This window comes from Cebidichthys violaceus, unplaced genomic scaffold (assembly GCF_023349555.1).
Source record: "Cebidichthys violaceus isolate CVI_PGR_0920_01 unplaced genomic scaffold, fCebVio1.0.p SCAF_164, whole genome shotgun sequence".
NCBI classification, from domain to species: domain Eukaryota; kingdom Metazoa; phylum Chordata; class Actinopteri; order Perciformes; family Stichaeidae; genus Cebidichthys; species Cebidichthys violaceus.
The window spans coordinates 93542-118307 of record NW_027176334.1 but is presented as its reverse complement, the minus strand read 5'-3'; the positions used below and the strand labels follow the sequence as shown (position 1 = coordinate 118307).

General features: G+C 42.8%; 1 long non-coding RNA gene and 1 pseudogene across 1 annotated transcript; both read right to left on the bottom strand.

Annotated features, from left to right (window-relative positions):
• Window positions 1–385: 385 nt before the first annotated feature.
• LOC137873400 (probable E3 ubiquitin-protein ligase HERC4) lies at window positions 386–23469 on the bottom strand (annotated as a pseudogene).
• LOC137873395 (uncharacterized) lies at window positions 17396–18866 on the bottom strand. Its single transcript, XR_011103201.1, has 3 exons — window positions 18318–18866; window positions 17922–17994; window positions 17396–17675 (listed from the first exon to the last, which is right to left on the bottom strand). It is a non-coding gene; the product is annotated as an uncharacterized lncRNA (long non-coding RNA).
• Window positions 23470–24766: the final 1297 nt, after the last annotated feature.

The window sequence follows — 24766 nt, the reverse complement described above, 5'->3', positions numbered from 1 at the left end:
ACAACAATAAGAATGAGGACAGCTCTTCAAGTCACTGTGTATTCGTGAAAATGTGTTGCGTTTCTATCTTTATTATCAATGTATGCACCCTCAACAAGTGGACTGTTGTGCTCAAAGTTTTGGTGTCTGGAGTTATGCAAGAGATGCTGCATTTGAATTAAACCAGTTAGATTTTTTTATTGCGCCAACATGAAAAAACATTACATGTAACAAACATTTTTTTACATTAAAGTTTCTACAGTAGAGAGGAGTATGCTTTGCTGTTGACATTTATTTTGTATGGAATACTTTTTGTGCAACTTGGCCCCAAAATAAACTATATCACACTCTTCATGAGGAGCTGTAACACTTGAAAAATCACTTTTGGATTCCCCTGCAACAGATTTATACATATACACTATCTTTATCCATGTTTTCACTATGAATCATGCATTTTTGATGTACATCCACCACACATCTTCATTATAAAGAATATAAAACCCTTCACATTTGCTAATACTCCGTAACATTGGCAGTAGCTACAAAGGCTGCTCCTTGTTCAGCCATTCACAAAGTGCTCTATTACAATGTTAAGTCCTCTGTTCAGTACAGATACAGTCACAGCGCAGACCCTCCATCACTTGTAGATTCTTCTATTGCTGCTCAGGGCCTCAGTAAGCTTGCTTTGCATGATCTCCTTGGTTGAATATAAGGGCAGCTCCAGAACTGAGTAACATGTATGTGTCTGAGGGTAGTACTTGTCATAAGAGAGGTCCCCAACTCCTTTAACTTTGACTGTCATCTTGATCTTTTCCATGCCAAGAATGGGCACCCTTTCAAAGCCAGTCACGAACCCTAGTGGAGGGGAAAGTGGTAATCAGTGAGTTTCTTGCCTTTTCAGTTGTTTTTGTGACACCCTAAGTGTTAAGCTTAGCACTGCCCTTCCCCAAGTCAGACTGTTGAGCTAGATATAATGTTGTCGCTGTTTATGCTAAGGAGAACAGTTGTTTGATTGACTCCAGGCAATCAAAGTTGCTGGTAAAACATCACCCACTCCGCAAGGGCATTTTTTCCAACAAAAGACTTACCAGATACCGAGTTTACAGACTCAACCCGATCTAATGGGAAGGTGTATACAAGCACGATATTGCCACGTGTCATTGCTTCATATTTTAGGCTTTTCTCACCATGAAACAAACGCAGTTATGTTTAGGCAACAAAACTACGGTAACGGCCACATTAAGGTTAACACAACAAAACCATTTACTTAGGTTTAGGATAGACATCATGGTTGGGCTTAAATAAGTACCTTATAACTAAGTAAAATACATATAAAAACAGGAGAACACCTCACTTACATCGCAAACGTTGCTAATGTTGCTAAAGTCGCTAACGGCACTAACACAACTTTAAAAAAACAAACTTTACGACACCTGCCACGAACACCGGTCTCCTGGTTGCAAGTCTTGTGTTTGTTTGACCCCCTATTAGTGGTCTCTCTCACATTTCATACTCAGCACTTGTTGAGAACGTAGCATAAAATGCGGCTGCATTTACATTGCACTCAGTACAGTCTACATGGCGTACAAATGACACGCAAAAGCTGCATTCTTGCATGCAAAATGACTTACAAATTGTTGTGTCGTTCATACACCAATTTGTGAGAGCGAGCTGACAATTCACTGGCAAGGACCACACCATCAACTAGAAGCATTTAACAGATTTATTGAAGGTAAACGTGATCGAGATGCAAGGCTTGAGCGCTGTGTAGCTCGTCCCGTAAGCCAAATGAGTTGTGGGGAAGCTATGATAGGGAATCCGCCGTAGCACCCGGGCACGGCGAACCCCCACGGACCCTACGGAAAGGAAAGGAGAGAAAGAAAAAAAAGAAATAAGAAAAACAGGGACGGAGGGAGGGATACCAAATACGAGAGCGGAACGGGAGGAGCGGGTTAGGCGGGTATTTATGCAGGAAGTGGTTGGGTTAAGGAGTTGTCCTGCTCCCGAAATTACAATAATTTAATCTCCAATTCACTAGCAAAGACCACACCATCAACTAGAAGCGCTTAACAGATTTATTGAAGGTAAACGTGATCGAGATGCAAGGCTTGAGCGTCGTGTAGCTCGTCCCGTTAGCCAAATGAGTTATGGGGAAGCTACGATAGGGAATCCGCCGTAGCACCCGGGCACGGCAAACCCCCAAAACCCCATGTTACTTGAAACTAGATCGACCCGAGGACAGGTCATTACGATGTGGGCGAACATCATTAATCAAAGTGATGGTATGAGGCAGGGAACTCTGAACATCTGAGGCAGGCGAAAAAGCGGGCAAGAATGAAGCTTCAGTTATGGATTAGGTTAGATCGTAGGGACTGCTGGAGGCCCTGCTCGGGTTACCGCACAAGAGTTTTAATGTACTGGTTGCGTCGAGGAAGTAGTGGAAACTCTTTCGAAGCTGACCCTGTGAACAAAAGGTTGAGGGAGATAGGTTAACGATGATTGAGTTCTGCTGGTCGATGAATGGCAAAATCGAGGTAGGATTTATGAGTTTAACGACGGCGTTGAATTTGACAAAACCGATGTTAGACAGGTGTCTGCGAGAGGGTGGATCTTCTGAACTTCTGGAATGAGATGAAAAAGCAATCGCGTTGCAGTGGCAACATGACATGACGTGAGCTGCATCGAGAACGCACTGGTAAGTAGGACCCTTGACGGATGGGTGTCGCGACATCCTTTGATGATTGGGTAAACGATTACTAGGTTGTCAGGAGTTAAGAGATGGACTTGCTGGGCCATTCGTGGCCCCACGGAATGCCTGCGGCTACTATTGGATAGATTTCATGGAGTGAAGGGAAAACAAGTTGGTATTTGCCTGCGAGGTCCAAGGGCTGATCTACGGCAAAACATCTTCTGTCATGTAAACCCCCAAAAACGGGCATTGTTGTACGGACCAATTGTGTGGGTAGGTGCCTTGGCTAAGGCAACTTGCTGTGGTCGTTGAAAGTAAACGGCGGGGGGCACTGACATCTGCTACCAGGTGCCTCGGCTCGACCAACTTGCTGTATTTGCTGGAAGTAGGTGGCGGGGGGCACTGGCATCTCGGTGCCAGGTGCCCTGGCAAGGGCAACTTGCTTTGGTTGCTGGACATAGGCGGCGAAGGGCACTGGCGTCCACTGCCAGGTGCCCCAGCGCTGTATGAGCATGAACCGTTCTCTTGAATGAGTGTTAAGAGTTTAAAACTTGTAATCTACGACAAGCGTTGTAGACAGCTTGGTAGCTATGCTTGTTAAATGTGACTGGATGAACGGTTCTCTTGAACGATAACCACAAATTGCGACAAACGTGATACGTTTCTGTATCGTCGTGTTGGCTTACGTAGCCTCACTGCATAGGTTAAGTTTACATACACTTGTAAAGAACATAATGTCATGGCTCTCTTGAGTTTCCAGTTATTTCTACAACTCTGATTTTTCTCTGATAGAGTGAGTGGAACAGATACTTCTTTGTCACAAAAAACATTCATGAAGTTTGGTTCTTTCATGACTTTATTATGGGTTAACAGAAAAAGTGACAAAATCTGCTGGGTCAAAAATATACATACAGCAACATGAATTAGCAATTTTGGTGACTTAGAAAGTTGTGTCAATGAAATGAGCTTCATAGCATGGCCTCTTAACTTCTTATGAGTGACTACAGCTGGTGACTTCTCTGAGGCCATTTAAATAGGGCTCATTGGATACAAACGCCCACAAACGCTACAATGGGAAAGTCAAAGGAGCTCAGCATGGATCTGAAAAAGCGAATCATTGACTTGAACAAGTCAGGAAAGTCACTTGGAGCCATTTCAAAGCAGCTGCAGGTCCCAAGAGCAACAGTGCAAACAATTGTTTGTAAGTATAAAGTGCATGGCACTGTTTTGTCACTGCCACGATCAGGAAGAAAACGCAAGCTATCACCTGCTGCTGAGAGAAAATTGGTCAGGAGGGTGAAGAGTCAACTGAGAACCACCAAAAAGCAGATCTGCCAAGAATTAGAAGCTGCTGGAACACAGGTGTCAGTGTCCACAGTCAAGCGTGTCATATTATGTTCAGAGCGTTAACATGATGCGTTGATAGCGTTACGTAGTGTGGCAATAGCACTGATTTAACGAGCGAGGACAGATTAAGTCGAATTTGAGTCGAGACGGATGGCATGGCGTGGGATGACGTTGACTCTAGTGAATTTGATTTTAAAGTTGTAAAACTGCAAATGACGTACTACGACGGAGCGTCGTATATTATGCTTAGAGCGTTAAGATTATGCATTGATTACGTTACGTAGTGCAGCGAAGGCACAGATTAACATTAGCTGTCGATCGTGCATACTGTATACTATACTACTATAGTATAATTGAGTGCGAGTTTAAGGCACTTCCGTAATGGCTGAATTTTTAGAACCGGAGGTTGCTGCCTGGCTAGCACGTGTCAACTCAAAAGAACATATTCTGTGAAAGAATCGGTCGGCCCATCACAAACTGCCTTTGGGCTTGAGGATTTAAGGGAACTGTCAGGTGCGCCGATATCGCGGAGTTTGGCGTGCGTGATGACGTCATCCGGAAGAGACCTGGTGTAGACGAAGCTGTGAATACTAGGAGCTGATATGGTAGCGTTGAAGAGCTTTGTTTTCTGTTCAAAGAAAACCCATCGTTCGATGGTGATATCCAGGCGAAACTACGCTAAAAAACTAGGTGAGTGGAAGGATAATGTTGCTCGTATACTGTTAAGTTAGGTAGCTCATTTCTCTGAGATGTGTGTTCGACGCGTTGTTGCGTGACCTAGTTCCGGTACCGAATACGAGAGTGGAACGGGACGGGTTAGGCGGGTATTTATGCAGGAAGTGGTAGCGTTGAGGAGTGGTCCTGCTCCCGAAATTACTAATTTTATCTCCAATAAATGTAAAAACATTTATGAACCATCTAGATTGAAATAGTTCTGGTTGATAAAACAATATTGATAATAAGATTCTGATGATTATTTGCTTTCTCTTGATTCAGCACGTACAGTATATAGCAAGTGTAGTCAAAATAATACATTTTAATTGTTTAGAAATGTCAAAATCAGGTACAATACTTACAAAGGAAAGCTTTCTTCTGATCTTCAGTAAGTTCATCAAAAACCTCCCAAAACATCTGTATGGTGGGGTGTGGTGGTGTGGTGGTGATGCACTAAATCAGTTGTAGAGAAAACTAGAATGCAAAGAGCTCTTGTTTTAGACTGTACCTGTTTCAGCTTTGCCCAGTCATGGAAGTCTTTGCCCACCAGCACTTCCTGCAGCTCCTTTGGTCGGAACAGCTTCACCAAATCCTGGTCACACACCTGGAAGAAGCCTCGCTTGAACTCCTGAAACACGCCTTCCACTGATGTGTTGAAGGCATGAGTCACGTAGGCATCCACAAACTCCTTCCTGTTTAGCAGATTAAAGTTTAATTTCAACAAAAGGTCGGAGCAGCGAGTGAGTGATATGAATCCTATCTCTTTGTATTTTCCTGTGGAACTATAGTAGCTTCATTTCCTCATCCACAAAACTTACTTGTGGTACCTCAAGGATTGATTCTGAGCCTCATTCCTTTCTCTTTAACATGCCTCTTCTTGTTCACATAATTAGTAGATTTTATATTTCCTCTTCACCATCTACACCTCGGACTTTAAATACGACTCTGCCAACAGCCGCCTGCAAAAGTTCTCTGATGACTCTGCAATCGTCGGCCTCATTTCCGCCGGTGATGACAGGAAATACAGAGAACTGAACCAGGACTTTATAGGATGGTGCACGCGGAACCGCCTCCAGATTAACTCTGGTAAAACCAAAGAGCTGGTGGAGGACTTCCGCTGGGGTAAACTCTCTCCTTCAGGGAACGGACATTGAGATTGTGAGATCTTATAAGTACCTGGGTGTTCACTTGAACAATACACTGGACTGGACTAACCACATACAAGCACTCTATAAAAAGGGTCAGAGCAGACTCTATTTGCTGAGGAGACTGATGTCTTTTGGAGTGCAGGGAGCACTCCTGAGGACCTTCTTCGACTTCGACCTTCTATGGAGTGGTCTGCTGGGGCAGCAGCATCTCGGCAGCTGACGGGAAGAGACTGAACAAACTCGTCAAGACGGCCAGCAGTGTGCTGGGGTGTCCACTGGATACGGTGGAGGTGGTGGGAGACAGGAGGATGATGGCAAAGCTATCATCCCTGATGAACAATTCCTCCCACCCCATGCGGGACTCCCTGGCAGCTCTGTGCAGCTCCTTCAGCCACCGGCTGACTCACCCACGGTGTGTGAAGGAGAGGTACCGCAAGTCCTGCTGCTGTCAGGCTGCACAACCAGCTGTGCTCCCAGTAGACCACACAACACCAAAAACACTAAAAATCTGTGCAATAGAAACACACTGTGCAATAGAAATACCCTGTTTGTATAATATTTTAGTATTTTAGTTATACTTACTGTGGATTTTGTACTTTTTTGACTTAGTTGATATTCTTACTGTTTATTACTTATTTATATTACTTGTTGCTCTTGTTTTTTTATTCTATATCTTGTGTGCACTGTCCACTTTGCTGCTGTGATCTTGTGAATTTCCCCACTGCGGGACTAATAAAGGATTATCTTATCTTATCTTAAATGTTTAAATGTGTTAAAAACAGCCTCTGTCAGAAACTTTTGATGTGTACTCATTTATTGTACTCATTAAGTGTTTTCCTTAAATTATTGTCAAATAAAAAAAAGAAAGTCACAAAAATGCATGGTCCTTACTTATTTTCCCCCGTCAGTGGCTTCTCAGGATTTTTAGGATCAAGGTCAACCTCTGTGTCATCCCAGTTGATCTGTTGATCAGTTAACAGAAAGAAGAAGATAGTGATATCACTGCTTTGAGAAATGATGATAGATTTCAGAAAGAGGAGGAATGACATGTTATTGACTCTCTGGAAAACACATACTACAAAATCCATGTAAAGGTTTTTTATGACATCATCTTCGTAGACTTCCTGGATGTTCAGCAGACTCCTAAAAGCAAAATAAAAAAGAATTATACATAATATATTAAAAAAAGGGTTTACAGTATGTTTTGATCGGACCTCAGCAACTGAAACAAACATTTGTGAAAAAAACTATTTCCTCTTACTCTCCAACGCATAGGCTGAATTCGATCATGTCCCCTAGTGAGGGCTTTACACCCAGCAGCTTTTTCAACAGAGCCAGTGGGAAGGGTAAGTGTATGATGTACTGGTTGTACAAAGCCAATCCACGCAAAACCCCAAACTGGAAGTATCTCTGGTCCTCCTCTGTTGCCTGGTGTTGATGGAAGACAAAACCTATATCAGAAAACTAGAAACAAAATAGGATGATAATAATTTAAGATCTGAATTGAATATTTGTTTTTCCTGTATGACGATTTAAAGTCTTACTTTGGAGGGGAACCATGCCAATGTTTTGGAGTCATTGAACATGAACATCCTAGATTCAGCTGACATCATTTCGTGAAACACTTCGTGAAAAAAGTCTTTTCTGTAGAGATACTGATCATCTACATCTGTGAAGTTTTCATCAAAATAAACCTGGAGGACAAAATGGCACAAACTAAGTTTTCCTTCTGGTACAGTAGCTTATACAAGAGTACCTATACAACAATACAAGATTTGAAGTGGGACTTGTGGCTATCAGATCAAAACTGCATGTTTACCGCAAGTGGTAACTTGTAGTCATCGGGATCAGCAGCAGCAAGTTGTTCAAAGGTGTCTTCCAAAACCGATGCTCGCCTCAGGTGTAGTTCAAAGAGCAGGTCTTGAGGCAGTAGGAGATCCCATTCCCTTAACGTTTCCCAGTACATGCAATTAATTTCTTTCCCCTGGAATACAGTTCCAAGATTTCATTATTATACCATTTTCGTGTTGTGTGACTGTCAGCTAACTTCGGTGTTTCTCACACAGAGAACATGTATCATACTGCAATGACACACATTGAAAAAAACAGATTTCTTGAGGCTGACGGTATTGCGTGTAAAAGCTAGTTCTCATGAAACATGTTTAAGGTTTTAGTTACCTTGGTGTACTCAGCATTTACGTCAAAAATGAATTTCTTTGACTCTAGATCCATCAGAATTGGAAAGCTACACAGGATAAGTGGCTCAAAATGCAAATCCTGAAAAGGGGAGAAAAAAAGAAAACAAGATTACAGATCATCCTCCCAGAAGGAGGGACAGCATCATGGCTTTATCTCACAAACTATTTAACCATGTATTATTTTTACCTTGAGTTGCGACCGTGAAATCCAAAGCTCCAGATCCTCAATGAGAACGTTTTTGTCAATCGACAAACAGAAGTCGATTTCTGGCACCCTGTGAGGTTCTGCAGTCCTGCTGTTGGCCTTTTAAACAAGTGTTTATTAGGGGGAAAGTTCATCAAATTAAAAAGTGTATAGGATTATTATGCTGTGACGTTCATAGAAAACACGGCCAATAAGTGATACTAACGTTGTACATGTACTGGAGTACTAGCAGCAGGTTTCTGACTCCAGAGTTGCGAGGAACAGGCTTTAAGGATAGGATCACTGAGAGGGCCTGTTTCCACACATTAACATGTTCAACCATGGTGGAGGGCGGCAGTGAGGACCACCAGTCCCCTGAGGAAGACAACATGGAGATTTGCAGACATTAACGCCAGTGAACGAGACATTTTTAGGCGACCACAAATGTTCAAATAAACTTTGATGAACTGAAAACACACTGTGAAAGAGTTAAAGTTGTAAGACTAAAACACAGACAAATCCCAGACCAGGTAATGTCGTGGTAGTGAACTGTCAATCACAGTAAGCCCGCCCTAAAGCATTGCTTTATGGTCTATTTCAGGGGTCTTCAATGTTTTTCAGGCTAAGGACCCCCAAACTGATAGAGAGATGGAGCAGGGACCCCCTACTATATATATTGTTTAAAATTGTGTTTTATATTAAACTGGGCCTGGTGCCATGTACAAACATACCTTGTTATTGGGCATTCAATACTAAGCTATTCAAATAATACACAGGTTCATATAATCATGTTTTTATTTTAAACATGTACAAGGTACAGTGAGTAGGGTGGCCATGCCACTGCCATTTAGAAACATACTTTGTATTATAATCATGCATACAAGCTATTCAAATTGACGTTTTTATTTTAAACATAAATGTGGAAATGAAAATGAGTGATGGCCTATTAGTGCCACTGCCATGCATAAACATACCTGGTATCTTGCATACAATGCTGAACTATTAAAATAATGGACAGATTCATGTTTGGGAAAGAAAAACAATAAAACATTGTCTAATCAACCAAAAATTTCACGGACCCCCTGTTGAAGACCTCTGGTCTATTTGACTCTAAATGGACCATAATTTACTAAATCAACATCATGCTGTATTGAAGAAGACTTGAAACTAGAGATTGAGACCATAAACTCATGTTTACAATGTTTACTGAGGTAATATATTAAGTGAGAAGTAGAGGCATTGGCACAATCCCAATGCCTCCCCTAAGGTCTTAAACCCTGAACCCTCAGGGACTTACTGGCGTCACCTTTTAAAATGGTTTAGTGTGAAAGACTGTAAGGTCCTGAAATGGTGTGAATACCAATGGGACAGCATTTTGCTGCAACATATCACGTTACCATGACAACGTCAAAATATATTACGTAAAATTGTGGGTATTTATTTTATGCTTTTTACTCCCTGATTTGAACGTCTTCCAGGCTCCTTAATTTCAAATAATCTATTTAATTTTTTGTCAAAACAGCTTCAATGACAAAATTAAATGTTTTATAAATATCCTTTGATTTCATGCGTTTATATGTTCCATCTTTAATCCTGAATGTTTCTGAGTAAATTTAATATGACAGGCTGAACACCCATGTGCCGTCCTCTTTGTTTACCTTTTTTTATGTCTCCATGCTTCCACTGGTTACCCCATGTTTAACGTCACATTGCAATGAATTGTGGGTAATTCCCTTGGGCAAAGTCTGTATCTAATGCTGACTTACAGAAAGGGTTCATAAAGGGCTCAAATGTCTGCCAGAAAGCCCTCAAACACTCAAATATTTGACAGTGGAACAGCCCTAAACCGTCACAGACTTTATGGGAGCGCGCCTCAAAGTCTGTGAGTCTCACTCAGACGGAGGTTCGGTCTGTCTGTTTTTTGTCACTCAGACGGAGTATCTGTCTGTTTGTCTCACTTAGACAGAGTGTTTGTCTGTCTGCCTCACTCGGATGGAGTGTCTGTCTGTCTGCATCACTCGGACGGAGTGTGTGTCTGTCTGCGTCATTCGGACGGAGTATGTGTCTGTCTGAGTCACTCAGACGGAGTGTCTATCTGACTGCGTCGCTCAGATGGAGTGTCTGTCTGTCTGCGTCACTCAAACGGAGTGTCTGTCTGTTTGTCTCACTCAGATGGAGTGTCTGTCTGTTTGTCTCACTCAGGCGGAGTGTCGGCCGGTCTGTCGGTCTCACTCAGACGGAGTGTCGGCCAGTCGGAGACAGACAGACCGACACTCCGTCTGAGTGAGACCGACCGGCCGACACTCCGTCTGAGTGAGACCGACAGACAGAGTGTCTGTCTGTCTGCGTCACACAGATGGAGTGTCTGTCTGTCTCTCTGCGTCACTCAGACGGAGCTGCAGGACCAGGGTCACAACAAAAATAGCGGCTCCTTGCTGGCACAGCGGCCAAAAAAGAACAAACTGCACAACACAAATGAACAATAAGATGGCACAGCGGCCAGTTAACACAAACAGCACAACACAAGTAGCACTACCGATCGACCGGCCGACACTCTGCCTGAGTGAGACAGGCAGACAGACACACCGTTTGAGTGAGACAGACACACCGTCTGAGTGAGACAGGCAGACAGACCGACACTCCGCCTGAGTGAGACAACCAGACAGACACTCCGCCTGAGACAGACAACCAGACAGACACTCCGCCTGAGACAGACAACCAGACAGACACTCCGACTGAGACAGACAACCAGACAGACACTCCGACTGAGACAGACAACCAGACAGACACCCCGACTGAGACAGACAACCAGACAGACACCCCGACTGAGACAGACAACCAGACAGACACCCCGATAGAGACAGACAACCAGACAGACACTCCGACTGAGACAGACAACCAGACAGACACCCCGACTGAGACACACAACCAGACCGACACCACGACTGAGACAGACAACCAGACCGACACCCCGACTGAGACAGACAACCAGACCGACACCCCGACTGAGACAGACAACCAGACCGACATCCCGACTGAGACAGACAACCAGACAGACACCCCGACTGAGAGAGACAACCAGACAGACACCCCAACTGAGAGAGACAACCAGACAGACACTCCGCCTGAGACAGACAACCAGACAGACACTCCGCCGAGACAGACAACCAGACAGACACTCGACTGAGAGAGACAACCAGACAGACACTCCGACTGAGAGAGACAACCAGACAGACACTCCGACTGAGAGAGACAACCAGACAGACACTCCGACTGAGACAGACAACCAGACAGACACTCCGACTGAGACAGACAACCAGACAGACACTCCGACTGAGACAGACAACCAGACAGACACTCCGCCGAGACAGACAACCAGACAGACACTCGACTGAGAGAGACAACCAGACAGACACTCCGACTGAGAGAGACAACCAGACAGACACTCCGACTGAGAGAGACAACCAGACAGACACTCCGACTGAGAGAGACAACCAGACAGACACTCCGACTGAGACAGACAACCAGACAGACACTCCGACTGAGACAGACAACCAGACAGACACTCCGACTGAGACAGACAACCAGACAGACACTCCGACTGAGACAGACAACCAGACAGACACTCCGACTGAGACAGACAACCAGACAGACATTCGACTGAGACAGACAACCAGACAGACACTCCGCCTGAGACAGACAACCAGACAGACACCCCGACTGAGACAGACAATCAGACAGACACCCCGACTGAGACAGACACCCCGACCGAGTGAGACAGACAACCAGACCGACACTCCGACAGTGTCACAGAGACACTAACATTCGGCTAATAAAACTAGCAAAGGACATTTTTCTACATAACACCACAGTCACAACAACCCTATCTGCTCTGTGATGGCGCGGCGGCCACAAAACACAACACAAGCACAATGCATATTAAAATAAATTGCTCTTACTGTTCGTAGCTCTCCTTCTGCGTTCAGGCTGTAGCGAGGACGTCCACGGCACTTCACAATGTATGAGGTGAAGAGGATTTCAAGCCTTCAATGTTTCACTCAAGCTGCAGGACCAGGGTCACAACAAAAATATCGGCTCCTTGATGGCACGGCGGCCAAAAAAGAACAAACTGCACAACACAAATAAACAATAAGGTGGCACAGCGGCCAGTTAACACAAGCAGCACAACACAAGCAGCACTACACAACCAGTCTATAGCTGGTTCAACCAGTCTGTTAAGATGAAGACCATGGCACAAATGGAAATTAAACAACTGAATTTAGCTTTATCAGCACATGAGTAGACCAAATCATGAATATGAAGTTCAAATCAACAACATGTGCACTTGAAGTGGAGTCATCAATAACTCCAGTCTCTTGTTCAGTCCATCTCAGTTCATGTCATGCTCAGTCATGTTTTTTCTCTCTCTTTTTTACGTTTGTTAAATTTTCAGTAGCAAAACTAAATTATATGCTTATTATAAAAGTTAACTTCACTTATAAAGAACATGATGAAGACCATGGCACTTCAAAAAATGCAAGTGAAGAGGAATCTTTAAAAACAAAGTTTAAATAATCCTCTTATGGAAATAAAACATAACCCATCTTCATCAGCACAATAGTGGACCAATTTAACTAAAGTATTACAATTTTCACCCCAGCAATGGGAACATCTGAGCACCTTCAACTAATGTAAAATCTTTCAGGGGTCTACCACCCAGACTAAAAGGACCAGAGACACATCAAACATGTCGCCTCAGAGATGACACGACCAACACAAGCAGGCTTTAGCTAGTTCAAGATAAAAACATGGCACAAATGGAAAGTAACAGTACCTAGCGTGGGAATCCAGTCAGTCTCAGTATTAATAAGCTAATGTTCGGCTAATAAAGTTAGCAAAAGACATTTTTCTACATAGCACCACGGTCACAACAAACATATCGGCTTAGAGATGACACGGCGGCCACACAACACAAAGCAGCACAACACAAATAAGAAGTAGTTATATCAGCTCTTACTGTGTGTAGCTCTCCGTCTGTGTCCTCAGTCTCAGAGAGGATCCAGGCTCTCAAAATGATGCCAAACTGCTGTATATGGATATATTGAACACTATTAGTGATAAAATAAGTGAAATATATAATTATATAGTATGTAAAATTACAATGGAACAGCTGGAACAAGATTACATTTTGGTTGACCTCATCTGACCTCTCTGTACTAGATCAAGATGTACTAGATAAAGCTTCACTTTATCAAAGTAAAAATTGGTATAGAGACCCTAAACATATAGTTCTATGATCTGGGAGAGCTTGAAAGCTCGTCGCTACATGATTTCTAAAAAGAAATATCCTGAAATTGTTTGTTTTTTTCAGTCGAAAATTAGAATTTTCAATTTGTGCTGTGTGCCATCTTAATTTACTCTTAACCAGTAACATACAGTTGTGGTCAAAAGTTTACATACACTTGTAAAGAACATAATGTCATGGCTCTCTTGAGTTTCCAGTTATTTCTACAACTCTGATTTTTCTCTGATAGAGTGATTGGAACAGATACTTCTTTGTCACAAAAAACATTCATGAAGTTTGGTTCTTTCATGACTTTATTATGGGTTAACAGAAAAAGTGATCAAATCTGCTGGGTCAAAAATATACATACAGCAGTGCTAATATTTGGTTACATGTCCCTTGGCCATTTTCACTTCAATTAGGCGCTTTTGGTAGCCATCCACAAGCTTCTGGCAAGTTTCTCGTTGAATCTTTGACCACTCCTCTTGACAGAATTGGTGCAGTTCAGTTAAATTTGATGGCTTTCTGACATGGACTTGTTTCTTCAGCATTGTCCACATGTTCTCAATGGGATTTAAGTCAGGACTTTAGGAAGGCCATTCTAAAACCCTAATTCTAGCCTGATTTAGCCATTCCATTACCACTTTTGATGTGTGTTTGGGGTCATTGTCCTGTTGGAACACCCAACTGCGCCCAAGACCCAACCTTCGGGCTGATGATTTTAGTTTATCTTGAAGAATTTGAAGGTAATCCTCCTTCTTCATTATCCCATTTACTCTCTGTAAAGCACCAGTTCCATTGGCAGCAAAACAGCCCCACAGCATAATACTACCACCACCGTGCTTGACGGTAGGCATGGTGTTCTTGGGGTTAAAGGCCTCACCTTTTCTCCTCCAAACATATTGCTGGGCATTGTGGCCAAACAGCTTGATTTTTGTTTCGTCTGACCACAGAACTTTCCTCCAGAAGGTCTTATCTTTGTCCATGTGATCAGCAGCAAACTTCAGTCGAGCCTTAAGGTGCCGCTTTTGGAGCAAGGGCTTCCTTCTTGCACGGCAGCCTCTCAGTCCATGGAGATGCAAAACACGCTTGACTGTGGACACTGACACCTGTGTTCCAGCAGCTTCTAATTCTTGGCAGATCTGCTTTTTGGTGGTTCTCAGTTGACTCTTCACCCTCCTGACCAATTTTCTCTCAGCAGCAGGTGATAGCTTGCGTTTTCTTCCTGATCGTGGCAGTGACAAAACAGTGCCGTGCACTTTATACTTACAAACAATTGTTTGCACTGTTGCTCTTGGGACCTGCAGCTGCTTTGAAATGGCTCCAAGTGACTTTCCTGACTTGTTCAAGTCAATGATTCACTTTTTCAGATCCATGCTGAGCTCCTTTGACTTTCCCATTGTAGCGTTTGTATCCAATGAGCCCTATTTAAATGGCCTCAGAGAAGTCACCAGCTGTAGTCACTCATAATCACTCACAAGAAGTTAAGAGGCCATGCTATGAAGCTCATTTCATTGACACAACTTTCTAAGTCACCAAAATTGCTAATTCATGTTGCTGTATGTATATTTTTGACCCAGCAGATTTTGTCACTTTTTCTGTTAACCTATAATAAAGTCATGAAAGAACCAAACTTCATGAATGTTTTTTGTGACAAAGAAGTATCTGTTCCAATCACTCTATCAGAGAAAAATCAGAGTTGTAGAAATAACTGGAAACTCAAGAGAGCCATGACATTATGTTCTTTACAAGTGTATGTAAACTTTTGACCACAACTGTATATACTGATATTTACACATATCAACACATCTCACAAGTGTTAGGGTTATTTTAATACCAAAATTATTAAAATAGCCCTTACCGTTGCAACGCTACACTCATTATCCTATGGGTATGCTATTTTCAAGCCGAGGGCTTAAAAATAGGGCTAGGGTCCAAGAGGTTTTAAGAGACATGAGCCGTCCTTTTCCTCTGAAGCTACGTTTGTTTCTGATGACGGAGGCCACTGATCACAGCTGATCACAGCTGAGTTGTCAATCGGCTTTAACAGCTGGAGAGACTTTTGAGAAGTTTGTGTCTGTTCACATGATCACTGTACTTAATAATAGTAACTAATACTACTAATAACTAATAAAGACACACAGTAATCATCACTGTACCGGTGTTTTCTCTCTGTATACTGTTACATCTTTAACATACTGTGACCTGTTTATGAGCGCAGGATCGATTTGTACGGCAGAATGCGTTTGTACGTTTTGAAATTCAGATTGTGACGTCATTATTAATTAACCCAAAATATGATTATGGTTTCTCTTGAATACTGGAATAAATGTATTAGGCTCAATGTTTCAGGTTAAATTTAAGGTATAAAACCCTCAGGAATGATCAGTCTCACGTGACTGAATGAAATGATGATAAATGATGTAAAAAGCTCTCCGACTTTAATTGTTTCCATAATAAAAGTTATTGAGGGAAATATCAGATCATGAAAAGACAAATCTTTCTAATAAATGAAGAAAGTTCTTTGTGGTCCATTGTTCAGACTACAATGAACATCTATTTAAACCAAACGGTGAATCAGAAAACATATCAAATATAAAGCTCGAGTTTAATCTGTGATCCGTCTTCACTCTGGTATGAAACTCCAGTCAGTCAGTCCGATCGGCTGCAGCGTCCAATCACATAACTGATGTGCTCGGGCTTCGACCAGACGGTCCGCGTCCTCATCGTCACCAAACTCAACGTGGCGTGAAGACGCAGACCGAGACCGAGGAGGTCCGGATCTGTACGAGACACAAACAGGAAGTGAATCACTTCTGTGAGGCTCACTCGTCTTTTATCAGAAGACAACGACGTCCTTCTGCAGCTCTTGGCATCTAGATGGTTTTTTTTGCAATTTTCGCCCAAAAAAACATTTTACTTAAATGAACTCTGAGATCCTTTGTTCTTATTCTATTGTGTCTCTTGAATGCTGAGTTAACCTGTAGTGCAGAGAAATATTCCTGTAACACAGCGATTCCCCATATTATTAAAAAAAGCCTTTATTGGGAAGAAGAAATGAGTTTTAGAAGAAGACTTTCGAGATCAAGATTTCATTTCTTTGTCTTTTGTTGCACTGTTGGCCGATGTTCTTCTGTTTTCTTCAAGTTGTCACTTTTAAAATGTTTTTTATTGAGAAATTAAATGTGCCTTTTGGAGAAAACATTTTTCTTATTGTCCTGTGTCTAATATGAACGGCTCCCTTATAACACCAGGAAGTAACGTCAAGAGGATTACTTTATCTAGAGGATTACTTTATCTAGGAACACAATAGAGTCTAAACAGCTGCTTCAGGCTTTGGTCTCGTTCAGAATTCTTCTTTCATGTTGTCGACATATTACAGTCAAAGGTTTATATACACACACACACACACACACGTTGGGGTCGTATGTCAGACTATTATATTGTGTAAAAAATTAAATAAAGAGTTGCTGCTGACGTTATTTAATGCCTCATATGTGAGGTTTCAAAATGACACTATTTTTGTATTGCATACTTGACCTGTTTAATATTTACATATTCTTTAAAAAAAAAAAAAGTTTAAAGAAACCAGAACCAGAGCGAGGTGTGATGATGCAATGTGACTCTTATCTCTTCGATTGAGAATTTAATATTTGGTGATGTACGTATATCTCAGATCCCATTTGTTCAATCATGAAAAACTAAGACTTTGGGGTAGAAAGGTTTCCATCCATCCATGTGTGTCACTCTCAATGCTTTTGTCTCAACCTTTTCGGGTTCAACAGTCCCGTCTAGACCTGTTGGTAGGGAGCTGGGCTTTTGTGCAGTTCAATCAGGAGAGACAAGTGAATATAAAATTAAAAACAAGTAGTTAACATTTATTATGACAGATGATGCGTTCATGAGTTACGCAGAACTTCTTTGACGCTTGAACACGACAAGGAGATTTGTGATCCAGTTGCGATCGTCCCGAGCGGAAACAATATAAATCCCTCTCCGTGGAGTCCAGACACTGGTGGTGATGGTGGCTGATGAGGATGATGAGGTTGATGAAGCTGATGAAGCTGATGAATCTGCGAAGACTGGGCGGAGATGGGGAGGTGGATTGTTCCGTAACAGCAGCGTGAACGTACTGAAGGTAGAGAGACAATCGTATTTAAAGACAGACAGCGGCAAGATGATATGCTAATGATGTCCTTGTGCTATTGGCTAGAGACCAGCTGATCTAGACAGCCGATATCATGATTGACAGCCCCAAACAATAACAACAAGGAAATAATGTGTGCATGCATGCATGCATGAGGAGTGACGGCAGATGTATGGTAAATAAGCTATGGGCTTAGGCATGCATGAGTATAGTCTTCCTGTCTGAACTTACGCTAGAGCTTCATTTGTTGGAAGGTTTGGCTGATCTCTCTGGCCTGACTGCTGCTGCTGCTCCAGCTCTCCCCCTACAGGACACAACACATAAGACATATAATCTACGTTTTGATACACAACAGACTGAATATATACAGTATACAATATACTTCTTTTTGACACAATTAAGCGTTGCCAAACTCAAACTTTCCAAGACCTTTAAAATGTTTCCTTCATTCAAATAATTCCCTGCAGCTCCTACGAGGAAAACAAACTCGTTCCAGTGAAGCTAACCCACATGAAGCCGGACATAAATATGCAGCAGGATAGACGAGAGGAAAAGTAAGCATCACACAGGAAATCATCCAGTGCAAACAAACAACCGCGCAACACGTCGGCCAAGCGCGCGACTCACCTGGCTGCAGGGGTTCTGGCTGGATTTGTCCGCTTAGCTCCTCTCTTGGCCACGCTGGTCTCAGAGGACCCCTTCACTCCTGCTGGTTGGGCGATGGACTGCTTGGCAGCTCTCTGATTTTCAACCTCCGGTCGGTCCTGCCACCACCTCTGTTCTGAGCAAACAGGAAAAAGGGGCTTTAATGTGGACGAGCAGGTCGTTTCCAAAAGGCCATCATAACTGTTACCGTACCCACATAAACGATACAAACAAACCCATATTCTTAAGTCGGAACAGTGTTTCGTATATTTTATTAATTAAATCCTGCCTGCTATGGGATGTGAATGATTCTAATGAGGATAATGCTGAGACGGAGTGTCTTTCTGTTTGAGTCACTCAGACGGAGTGTCTATCTGTCTGCGTCACTCAAATGGAGTGTCTGTCTGTTTGTCTCACTCAGATGGAGCGTCTGTCTGTTTGTCTCACTCAGGCGGAGTGTCGGCCGGTCTGTCAGTCTGTCGGTCTCACTCAGATGGAGTGTCAGCCGGTCGGTCGGTCTCACTGTCTCACTCAGACGGAGTGTCGGCCAGTCGGTCTCACTCCGTCTGAGTGAGACAGACAGACCGACACTCCGTCTGAGTGAGACCGACAGACCGACACTCCGTCTGAGTGAGACCGACTGGCCGACCGACACTCCGTCTGAGTGAGACCGACAGACCGGACAGACCGACACTCCGTCTGAGTGAGGCCGACAGACAGACACTCCGTCTGAGTGAGACAGACAGACCAACACTCCATCTGAGTGAAACAAACTGTCGGTCTGTCTGTTTGTGTCACTCAGACGGAGTATCTGTCTGTTTGTCTCACTCAGACGGAATATTTGTCTGTCTGCCTCACTCGGATGGAGTGTCTGTCTGTCTGCATCACTCGGACGGAGTGTGTGTCTGTCTGCGTCATTCGGACGGAGTATGTGTCTGTCAGCATCCTCAACCTGTTGGTTTGAAAAGGACAGCAAGGGAAAAACAACGGGATTTGGTCATATTCTTTAAACGCCTCATACAAGTTAGCAGACGTATTATGAACGTGTTTTGAGAGTAATTATAGAGTTTATCTCAATGTACCATTTTTAACAGCAACACATACGGGATGCTCAAAGTAGATCACTTTGAAACCCTTCGTGCACGTTATACACATTTTAGTTACATACCTCGGAGAAAACCTTGTCCTTCAACACCAGTTTCTCGAAAGCGAGTCGTGCGACTGACAAGTTCAAGCCTGAATACTTTGGTGAATCTGGAAATGTTTGTCTTTGCTGAAAACACAAACAATAAACTAAACAGCTATTCAGGCACAGTGGTGTTCGGTCATAAACCAATATTGGACGAACTGAAAGAGGTCACCAACGCCATTGACATTTATCACGTGTGAAGAAGTGTTCATGCAAAGGAATACTGTGTTCACCTTTGCTCAAGGAAGCTTGTATTCAGACAGGATGCAGAGGAGAACGTCATGTGGATTTCCCTGTGAAGATTTAACATTTTCAGTCCGTTGCACTGAGAAAACTGTTAAAAGCTTTGGAACCAAATGATTAATTTAAGTCGTGACTTAAATAAAACCTAAAACAGCAGGCCGCTCGAGAAAGTAGCGAGATGTTGAAAATATATCGTCTATGCAATTTACTTACTGTTTGATATTTTTCCATTGCTTTGAATCACATTAGGAGGTCCATTTGTTAATCATGTCATCGAGACAATGCTGTGTTTTGTTGTTGACGCTGTCGGCGTTCGCCTCCTCGCCAACGTCCTGCGAAATAAACAGGGTTGAGTTGATGTTTCACATCATTATGACGCCGACCATCACGGTCTGTGCTGTACGTATTTGAGTCGGTACCTCATTAGATGTGTATGTTGCAAATGAACAGTTTCCTCCTGCGATGATGTTTCTAATTCGAGCATCATCCGTGTCTGGAATAAAAACAGAATGAAAGTGTAATCCCCTCCATGACACCATTCCTTCCATTTACATTATTTCATTCAGTTATTTTAGAAATGTAGTCACCCTGTAGCAGTTGAACCGGTAGCGGCACGGACGGATGACTCTCCACTCCGTGTCCCAGCTGCAAAGCATTTTTTTTAGCGCTGAAAAGAGTTGAGACCAGCTGACATCCTACATTGTTGCAAACATTTTGTATTTTACATTTCATACTAATATTTTCACCACAAGGGCCTTTAAAAAAATGTATCCTTAGATTCACAAAACCATTTAAAGCCTATTCCATCATTCCATTTGTATATGGGTGTTATTTTGAGAGTTAAATTAGAATTATTGTACATATGTTTGTTGCCGAGGAGAAAAGTGTTCTTTTTCCAGCAACAAAATGTGTGAGGTTAGTGGTTACAACCAGGCGGAGGAGTGCAATGCAGAAGTGCCTTAAACTTCTCTGGTTCTATAGAAGTCTATGAGAAAATGACACTACTTCTCACTGTGATAGAAAATGTTGTTGTGCTAGTACATTTCTACTGTGATTTAGTTTATGTGCCTTACTCACTAACAAAATTATACATGTGACATATGATTGTGTAAGGAGAGTGGTAACAGGACCATATGGGGTATCTCAGGCCTTTTGCTTTGATAAGAGGGAGCAACCAAATGGGGGTTGCAGTTTAACCAGAGAATGTTGAGGTGTGAAGATTCTCAGAGATAGGCAAGGGTAATAAAGACACATGTCTTTGTGTGACAAGGCTCAGAAGATGAAGGGGATGACTGGAGGGTTCAATGGGAAGCTTGAAACTGTTGATCAATTGTATCTAATGTAAATACCTGAGGTTCCCTCTACTGTGTGGAGATGTTTAAGAGCAGGAGACAAACTGAACTCTTGGCTCATCCTCTGCAGACTGCGCTGCAGTCTGTATGACGGTGAAGCCTTCTCTGGCCAGAGAATAAATACTTTAAAGACAAACTTCTTTCCTCAATGTTTCTTGTTTCAGTATTCAGTGTTTATTGGACTCACTCGGTACTATTGAATAGTTTTTCTTCCACCACATCACTTACCTCAGTAAACATTGTGAACATGAGTTTATGGTCTCAATCTCTAATTTCAAGTCTTCTTCAATACAGAATGATGTTCACTTAGGAAATTATGGTTCATTCAGAGTCAGATAGACCATAAAAAAGAGAATGCTTTAGGGCGGGGCTACCTTGCAATTGACAGGTCGCTACCACGGCGTTGTCCGGTTTGGTAGTTGTCAGTGTTTAGGACTTTAACCCTTTACAGTGTGTTTTCAGTTCAACAAAGCTAAATGCAACATTTCGGTCGCCCAACAAAGTTTTTGTTCAGCGTTGGGTTGCTCCACTCTCTCGTGTAAATTTTGGTCTCAAAAAGACAAGATGGCGAAGGCTAAAGACCAAGATGACAACGGCAAAAAAACAACAACAACATGGGTACAGTCAAAATGCTTCAAGGCTTCAAATCGACAGTCCACAAACCAATGGGTGATGTCACACTGACTACGTTCACTTCTTACATAGTATATGGATACAACATCTTACAATACGACACTCAAAATTGTGAGAAGTAACTAAGGAACGAGTGGGGAAAGAGTAAGAAGTCCAACCTTAATCAGAATGGCAGTGTGGTCCTTTCCGCAGGAAATGTGAATAGTTGTCTTCATGTTTAGACAATGAACAGGACTTGGCGCGTGTCTGTCTACAGAACAGAAATTAACATCCAAGTTTGCATATCGTGGAAATAGTGTAGATAAGATTGTTATCGCTTGTGAAATCCATCTTTACAGGAATGTAAAAAAGAGACAAGGTGAATTCAAATTCAAGTGAAGCAGACAGAAATCGAACTTGTTGCTGCAGTACCTGTTGTGTCTCCCAGCCCGAGCTGCCCGCGGCCATTTCCTCCCCAGCCAAACACAGCTCCGTACACAGAGAGGGTGAAGCTCTGCTCTCCCCCTGCAGCCACCTGGACCAGGGGGAGTGCTGACAGAGATCGGAGGTGTTGGGGGGAGCTGGCACCGGGCTCGCTCCTCCCCAGACCCAGCTGGCCCCTGGAATCCCGGCCCCATGTATACACCTGACCACTTGTGGAGAAATCACCAAGACTTTCATTTTTTTTCTTAAGACTGTACAGAGCCAACAAGCAACTCCAGTGGTAGTAATGAGGAACTTGTTACTAATTAACTAATTAACACTCAGACCTGTGTCACATAAAACCAAACCTACCTTGCATGGCTGGATACCAGATGTACTATGTATTCAGCTTGTACATTAGTAACAGGTCACTGTAGACTTCACTGTACCTTTGGTGCTGGCTCCCACAAGCAACCTGAGACACTGGTATGTTACACAAAGCTTCCAGGGGCCTGAGAGGACAAGACAGAAAAAAACAAACAGACAACAGTATGAATCAGAGATGTTGTAAGACAAATTTGCCCCATCTTACACTTTTTCTTTCATATTCAGGACACCGATTTACATCGAAACCGTTGCTTCTCCTTACTTTAGATTGTAAGCGCCATTCGCGTCCACACAGAGAACTTTGACAGAGACAGGAGCATGACCACACCATCATCATCATCACTACAACCCAAGGCCTGAATCTTCTCTTTACACTTCACAAACTCTAAACAGAACATAGCAGGTGTATGAGATGGTTGTACGTCATCATCATTACAGCAAAATGAAAAATAAATATATACAAATGTATTTGTTATTACTGCAAAATGAGAAAAACATTTCCACGAGTTAGCAAAGTAAAAGGTAGATTTAAAAAACAAAATAAATAAACATTATTTTTTTTAAATAAATAAACACCGGCAGTGACTGACTCTTCTCCCGTCTTTGCTCTCGCTCGTGCGAATAACGAACGCGTTTCCGTCTGTTTTGACGAAAGCGAGCGCGCTGCGGCCCGCGGACAGATCACCGATGTGATAACCGAGGTTTAAATGATGAACCCCGTCGTCCGTAGGCGGCCCGCTATCGCTATTCACGCCTTCCTTTAGCCGAAAGCCCCGGTGACCGTCTTCTCCCCATGAAAACATGTCACAGTGCCTCCGCGTGACTCGGCCGACGGCTGCTTCTGGGGACTCGGAAACGAAACTCAAAACCTTTGGCGCGAGCGACGGAAAACACAACTTAAACATGGGGAACCACCGGCGTGAAAGGAAACGGGAGTTGATACGACGAGTCACGTGATATGTTACCTTTAAATGAAGACAAAAACCAAAGTGAAACAGCGAGTGTCTGTTTGAGCCAGAATTTGTTATACCGTCATATTTAATCGGTTATTAATGGTCTTTTTTGTGTGTCACTGCAATAGAATTGTAACTCGCGAGCGTTACAGATGGTTATAAGTGCATACGGTTAAATGTACATGTTGGTATGTTGTTCGTGAAAAAGAAGTGATGGTCGTCTTCGTTTCATATGCAGAAGTTGAATTAACTGGATATCTTTATCAACCTGATGCACTTAAGATGCCTGTTTATTGTAAAATACATCAACACGTGTCATGATTGAAATGATTGTCTTAACTTCATAAAAACTCCTCTGCGAATCGCCACCGTAACATGGTGGAGGAGTTTGAGTGGCTCAGTGATCCTGGGAGCTATGTTATCTGGGGCAGTAGCCCCTGGTAGGGTCTCCCAAGGCAAACTCAGGGGAGAGCCCAGACTAAGAGCGATTCAAAATACCTTGATGTATAGCAGCCCACGGACTTGAGGCACTGACACTACATAAATCAGATTTACAAATATATGAACCCAATAGAGAAGCTTAAATCACCATTCAATTGACAGCTTGCACATTGACCACTGGTTGTTTTTCATATCAGCATTATTTACAGACACAAAGGTAAGGTACATATTTGATTCCACCGGGAGCGTGTGCGCCGCGATCTGCCCCACCGATCTGCCCCACCAGGAGCGTTTGAAGCGGAGCGCTAGCGGGCACCACCCACGAAAACCGTGAGATTCCGTGATAATCTGTGTAACAACCACGGATGTATAAAGAGAACAACAAACACATAAAAGGTTACTTTACCTGTCTGACGTTGAATTGCTGTTGATTTGGTCATATTTCCTTGTTTTTTGAGACATTTTTAAGCTTGGATACATAATCTTACATTTTTGTGGTCAAAGCAAAATATAAGAAGAAGAAAAGTGTAGAAGAAGAGCAACGACAGAACAAGCATAACCTGACCCGTGGGCTGTCGCACGCCCTCTTCTTTGAGGCAGAGTAGTGTTTGCCTCTCTGTGCTTTTTCACTGTGGTTTAATGTCAGATCAGCAACACTAAATATGTTCTACACAGACGTGAAATACAGTACATATTATATGGAAAGAAAGGACATATAATAAAAGTTTCTACAAATATTACAGTGGTGACAAACAATGAGAAAGCAAAAGGCACGCGCTCAACCCAGTTTGTGAGGGATTGCGCAATCTGAGGTGAGGCACACCTTGTCGC